Below are 7,170 nucleotides of genomic sequence, written 5' to 3' on the forward strand. Positions count from 1 at the left end.
GAAAGTTGGCTTGCTGGCCACAGTCTTTCCTGAAAGGCTCTGCCAGGTGACTCCAGTTTGTGTCAGGCTGACAAAACCTAAGGAGCACAATTTATTTATCTATTTCCCCTCGTGGTAGTTTGAATAAGAATAGCCCCCATAGAATACTTTTTTGTGTGTGATTGTTGCCTAGCTAGTGGAACTGCTTGGGAAGGATTAGGAGGTATGGTCTTATTAGAGAAGGTGTATCGCTGGGATTGGCCTTTGAGGTTTCAAAAGCCCATTCTCTCTCTCTCTCTCTCTTTCTCTCTCTCTCTCTCTCTCTCTCTCTCTCTCTCTCTCTCTCTCTCTCTCTCTCTCTCTCTCTCTCTCTCTCTCTCTCTCTCTCCCTTGGGCCTGAGGATCATGATGTAAATCTCTCAGCTGCTGCTTCAGGGCCATGCCTGCTCCCCAACATGATGATCATGGGGTAATCCCCTAAAACTGTAAACAAACCCCTAGCTAAACATTTACTTTTATAGCAGTTTTGTTTTGTTTTGCTTTGTTTTGTTTGTTTTGTTTTGGTTTTTTTTTTTTTTTGGTGTCTCTTCACAGCAGTGGAATAGTAACTAAGATAATTCCAATATCTACACAGGAGCAGATAATACTTTATCTCTCTCCCACATCCCTGCAAGTTCCCTCCCTACCCTTCTGGATGTCACTGAAACAACCAATGGGCCACACTGTCGTGTACACTGAACAGATAAAATAGATGCCTTCCAAAGCAACACCCATTTCCCTTACTACAAAAAGAATGCTTGGAAGTTGAGAAGATGGCTCAGTCAGTCGAGTGCTTCTCCTGCAAGCATGAGGGCCTGATTCCCAGCATCCACATAAAAGCACAATATGGCAGTGTGTGCATATAATCCCAGGATAGGGGCTTCTAGGCTCAGTGACTGTGGTGGTGATTTGAACAGGAATGTCCCCCTTAGGCGTGTGTATGTGTGTGTGTGTGTGTGTGAATGAATGCTTTGTCATTAGGTGGTAGGACTATGTGACAAGAATTAGGAAGTGTGGCCTTGTAGGAGGAAATGTGGCACTAAGTTTTTGGGTTTCAAATATTCAAACAAGACCAGGTGTCTCTCTTTTCCTGCTACCTGTGGATCTGGGATATAGAACTCTCAAGCTTCTTCTCCAGAACCGCGTCTGCCTACATACTGCATGCTTCCTGCCATGATGGCAAAGGCCTAAACCTCTAAAATGCAAGCAAGCCCCAGTTACTTCTCTATATGTAAGAGTTGCCATGGTCACAGCATCTCACCGCAGAAATAGGACACTAAGATAGTGACAGAGCCTGCTACCTCAAAAGTTAGGTGAGGAATGACTAAGGAAGATATCCAGTGTCACCCTCTCTGACACACACACACACACACACACACAAAGATGCAAATCCTAGCATGAGGGACTACAGACTACAGAGAGGGTTCACTGGATAAAGTCCCTGTTGTACAAGCATGAGGACCTGACATCCATTGCACCCATAAAAGCAGGGTGCAGTGGCACATATGCCTGTAAACTGGTTGCTAAGAAAGCAGAGACAGGAGAGGCTCAGAGAACACTTGCTAGCTAATCTAGCCAAAATGGCAAACCCTGGCTTCAGTAAGAGACCGTATCTCCAAAAGGACAGAGAGTAACAGAGGAAACACCTGAAGTCAACCTGGGCACACGTGGGCACCTGTAAGCACACATACATGCACACACACACACACACACACCAATGTTTGCTTATTATGACCCATAAATATACAATAGCAAAAGATCTGTATGTGGGCAACAGTTAAGTTTCTCCTCACAAGCTTGTGCCAGCCCTTTAAGTTGAAATGAAATATTACGGTGATATCTCCGTATGTCTGGATAAATCAAAGAGTTCATTTATCAGAACAAAACAACAACCCATCAGTCATGAGCTACAAAAGCCTCACTGCAATAAGAATTTGTAATTACCTGGCATTAGCACCACATTCACAAGACAAACACAACCTGATGAATTGCTCTCCCTCGTGGCCTTTTTAATGATCCCAGTTGGTATTTCAGGGATTTTTTTTTCTGGAGATGATCAAAGTCCCATTTTTTAGCACATTATTAAACTTCTGACAGTCCTTTCCTACACAGCCTAGCATGCTGTTTTCCTTTGAGGCAAGGCTCAGTGTTAGCTAGTGTTTACCAAGCTCACCATGGTTGTTGGGACATTTTACTCCGTTTGGATTCTGAACAGTAGCTGACCCAGCACATCTAATCTTAATGGTGGTCACTCCTCAGAGTTCTCTCCCTCCTGTTGCCAACTACTGGGGGTCTTCTCAAGAGAGACACAAGCATGTATAACATGTTATTTCTATCAATGACAGATCAGAAGGATAGTAAGCAGTACATGTCACTGGTGTGGGATAGACTGCACCTTCAGTGTCTATTTAAATGCTGTGTATGATGCTTGCACATTGTATTGTATAATGACATAATACATTTCTCAGGACATGACCCCAGTGAGGGTCACTTTGATGCTAGACTCAGCAGCTTCTTGTCCCATATCCAATGACAGCAGCCATGTTGAGATATTTGAAGCTTTATGAAGATAATGAGATCTTGAGAGGGCTTGCATTATATGCAGCTAAACTATCACTCTATATGTGGGTCTCTACTACTCCCAACCCACCCAGTTCCCCAGGGAGCACCTGACCTCTAGCTAGCTTCAACCTTCACCACCATACTACCACACAGGCTCTGAGGCTGCAATCAAGAAGATGAGCAGGATTCTAAAAGCTGAATTCTCACCTAGCCATTCTGTCCTAACTGACCGTGATGGCTACTCTTGGTTGCCAACTCAACTCCATTTGAAATTAACTAATACACAAGCAGAAGTAGGAAAAACTACTTTTGTTGCAGATATTTTGAGGTGAGAAGATACACTTTTAATCTAGATATTTTGGAGCAGGAAGTCTCAACTTTAATCTGGGCCACACCTTCTCCAGGCTGCCTACATAAAGGTCATGGAAGAGAAGGCTTGATCTCTTTGCCTGCTTTCTCTCAGTCTTGCAGGCAAGTCCATTCCTTCATTGATATTAGACTCCCCAACCCCTTCTTTGAGATTCTGGCATATGCTTAAGACCTGCTGAGACTTTCAGCCTCACAGAATGAACTACTGAAATTCTTTGACCTTCTGTTTATAGATAGTCATTGTTGAATGAACTGCATTAGCCATGCTTGGATAGCCTGCCTCTAAGCCATTCTAATACTCTATTTATTTATTTATTTATTTATTTAGACAGATTTATCTAGATAGATATCAATTGATATTGGATGATAGATAGGTAGATAAGTAGATAGATAGATAGATAGATAGATAGATAGATAGATAGATAGATAGATAGATAGATTCATTCTATAATTTCTCTTCCTCTAGAGAACCCCGACTAATGCCCTGACCTAATGTGTGACCTGGACTAATGGGACCATACCTACATGGTACCATATAACCTCTCTTCCTCTCAGGTTGAGCCCAATGTGACCTACATTCCTTACCACTCCTTATTGCTCCCCAACTAAGATTGAGCATGACCAGAGACTTTCCTCAACTGAAAAGACAAAAAAGAGGTTCTTGGCTCCAGGTCTATCAGAAAAGTGAGTGCTATCCAGGCAGGGGTTTTTTGTTTGTTTGTTTGTTTGTTTGGTTGGTTGGTTGGTTGGTTGGTTGGTTGGTTAGTTGGTTGGTCAGTTGGTTGGTTAGTTGGTTGGTTGTTTTTGTTGTTGTTGTCGTTGTTTGCACCTGTCCTGCTTCTTTCACTGGCCTTCATAGCTGACTGCAAACCCCAAGGCTCTCACCCCATTCCTGCCATGGTCCATTCTCTTTCACTGGGGCAACACTGAAGCTCAAAGTCAAGATCCTCTCAGAAGCCCAAGCCCTCAAGGTCATGACAGTCTGGGAAAGCAGTCCATTGAGAAGCACAGAAATCCCTCCAGAGCTGGAAGCTATGGGTAAGAAGAAGCAAGATGCTTACAAGCCAGGAGGCAAAAAACTTGGGAAACCTTGGATACCATTAACCATGGACCTAGGCAAGAAGAGCAAGGGCAGAGGGAAGACAGGCTCTGGCTCAGTGTACTTCGATGATGGTAAGGGGTGCTATGAAGCAAGAAATGCAAGATGCTTCCAGAAGCTTCAAGAAGTGAACCAACTCTTCCCTAGATCCCCAAAGTAGTTTCTGTCTCGCTGACCCATTAATTTCAGGCCTTGGGAGCCCCAGAGCATGTATTCAGCACCTCATAGTTAACAGGGTGTGAAGACAGATGGAGTATAGACAGGGCCATTATGGTTTTGAAGATGCCAGGGAGGGGACTCCCCAATACTGGAGACTCCATGACTTGTGGCAACAAAATTCTAACATTCACAGGCAGAGAGAGAGAGAATGAGGTTCTCCAGGCAGGAGCCATGCCTGTCTGAATCCTGGGGCACCCTTCAATGACTGTGCCCCTCTCTCTCTCTCTCTCTCTCTCTCTCTCTCTCTCTCTGTCTCTCTCTCTCCTCCCCCACCACCACCCCCCGCTGCAACGTAGGGGTCCACATCACATTTTATGCTCAATGTCTGCTCTATTCCACATCCAGGACATTTTTGATTTTTTTTTCCGTTTGTTCTTTCTTTTTTGAGACAGGATCTCAAAGAGCTTGACGTTTTGCTCTGGATCCTCCTCCTGTCTCCTCCTGGGTGCTGGAATTGCAGTCAAGTTCCACTATGCCTGGTTTATGTACTACCAGTAATGGAACCAATGGCTTCCTAAGTGGTAGACAAGCATTCTACAGGGTTATCTTCTCGGCCCCATTATTTGTTGAAATGATGCGTTATTCTCACCCACAGAGCTGAGAACAAATGTCAGCATGAAGTCAAAATAAGCTCAAGGAGACTGTGGCCCTGGGGAAGCTTCCTTCCTTCCACACAGGTGTTCCCGCCTAGCTCAGAACATCAGAACAAGGATGCTGTATGAATGGTGGTGCTTGGCTCTGTGGGACTCCCTGCATAGCTCCTGCTCATAGGTCTGGCTGAAGGACATTGATGCAGGTTTTTTGAAGCAGAGCTTAAGATGGGGATCTGAGTAGACAGAAACAGGAGAAGAGATAGGCAGCTTTGCCCTGCTGACCTCACCCCACGTGACGACAGCATGAGGCTTTCGAAAGGCCAGAGTAGGGGGACATCTGACTGCACAATCTTGGGACATTAATGGGTCCTGAGTCAGCCACTATGTTCTCCAAGAAATCTGCAGAACCCTCTCTCAGTTTTCTCTCCTTGGGCATTGCTAATGTGCTGAATGCCACTGCTCTTCTACCTGCTTAGACATGAAGGCTAGTCTCCGTTTGATAGAGAACAGATAAGTTTGCTCACACGGCTCGCCCCTTCCAGCTGCCAACTCCTACATGGTGCCTTCTGATCAAGGTGCTTCACAATTGGTCCCTGATGCTGAAGAAAAGTTTCTGGTTGGAGAGTGGATTCTTCCAGAGCAACGTGTCAGCTCATGGGTGTGAATGGGAAAGAAGAGAAGGGTGAAGGCATCTCATGGATACATTTGATGCAAGAAGAGTATGCTAGTTAACACCGATTGCCAGCCCTACAAGAGCTAGAATCACTGAGGAGATAAATAAGGGTCTGGGTATGCCTGAGAAGGAGTTTCTAGATTGGATTACTTGAGGTGGGAAGGCCCATCCCAAAGGTTGGTGATTCCAACCCATGAGGGAGGATCTCACATTGGGTAAATCGAAGAAACTGAGTTAGCCGAACACCAACATCCATTCCTCTCTATATTCTGACTACGGACACACTGTAGCCAGCTGCCTCCCACTCTGGCTTCCCTGTCTTACCTGCAATGATGGCTGCACTGTCACACAGAGAGCCAAAACAAGCCCGTCCTTCCTTTAGGTGTTCCCTCGGTGAGTGTTTTGTCATAGCAACAATAAAAATGACTAATACAGACAGTGACCCTGCCCTGGGTGGGAGGCAGGGAAGCCTGTGAGCATTTTCTGTCCTTAATGATACAAATAACCAGAGCAAGTTGATACTAAAGAGGCTTATTTTAATACCAGCTGCTGTAATACCATCGGCCAACGGAGCCTCACTAGACCCAGCTTTCTATGTGTGCACCTGCAGACCATGTGCTTAGAAGGTGCCTTGTCAAGGTTGGGATGAAGTGTCCTCTACAGACACATGTCCCTTGCTGGTGATACTGGAGAGGTTATGGAATCTTTGGGATATAAAGTCCTCCTGATTGATGTAAGCCAGTAGAGGCCAGGTCTTGGGGGCTTTAGCCCATTTCATTTCCCATGGAATGGAAAGAGGTCTGCTTCCTTCTACAGCCCAGATGCCACCATCCACAGGCTGCACAGACCTCTGGGTCAGTTTCACTGTCTTCCTGATTCTGATTCTTCTTTCAGAGAAGCTCTTCATTTTTGTTGTGATATAGACTTGGCAAATTATCTAATCAGTACTCCTGAAATATTTGCTAACTGTCCCAATGGCTCACTTACCCCTCTCTTCTCTTCTTGGCCTGGGCCCTCCCTCTGTTCATTGCCTTCATGTCTCTGGACAAGGCAGGCTTCCCCATTGCCAAGCAGCCAGCTACATGTCTGGATGTAGTTCTTCTTGGTACCTTGACAGTGGGCCTCTCAGCTGGCACCATTCAGCAGCCTGTTGGGAGTGAGACACTGGACTTAGGCAGCTCAGAGTACTGCTATTAGTCCCAGAACACACCACATCTTCTAGTTCTGTCCAAACTTTGGACAATGAGACACTATGTTGACCTCTAGAAAGCTCGTACTTAGCTACTGTGCAGTCAAGTTATAAAAGGAAAACAATGTCGAGATGTTTTCATCAAGTCTAGATTCTGTCCACATTTTTAGCTTTCATGGACAACAAATGACCCGTGGGTCATGGTTTGGATGCACTTGTAAAGCTTCAATAACTTGACAAAAGCTCTTTGGTTCCCCCCTTTAGCCATCTCTTTTCTAGCACCAAACTGCCCTGCCTCTCCCAAAACATGTCTCAGGCCCCATTCACTATACTCACTACTGTGATTTCTCTTTGAAATACAGACCAGCCTCATATGCCTTGAAACATCCACCTCCTAGTAGGAGGAATACCCATCCCATTGAAAGAGAACAGATACAACCTTCCTTGG

This window comes from Apodemus sylvaticus, chromosome 2, assembly GCF_947179515.1.
Source record: "Apodemus sylvaticus chromosome 2, mApoSyl1.1, whole genome shotgun sequence".
Lineage (NCBI taxonomy): Eukaryota > Metazoa > Chordata > Mammalia > Rodentia > Muridae > Apodemus > Apodemus sylvaticus.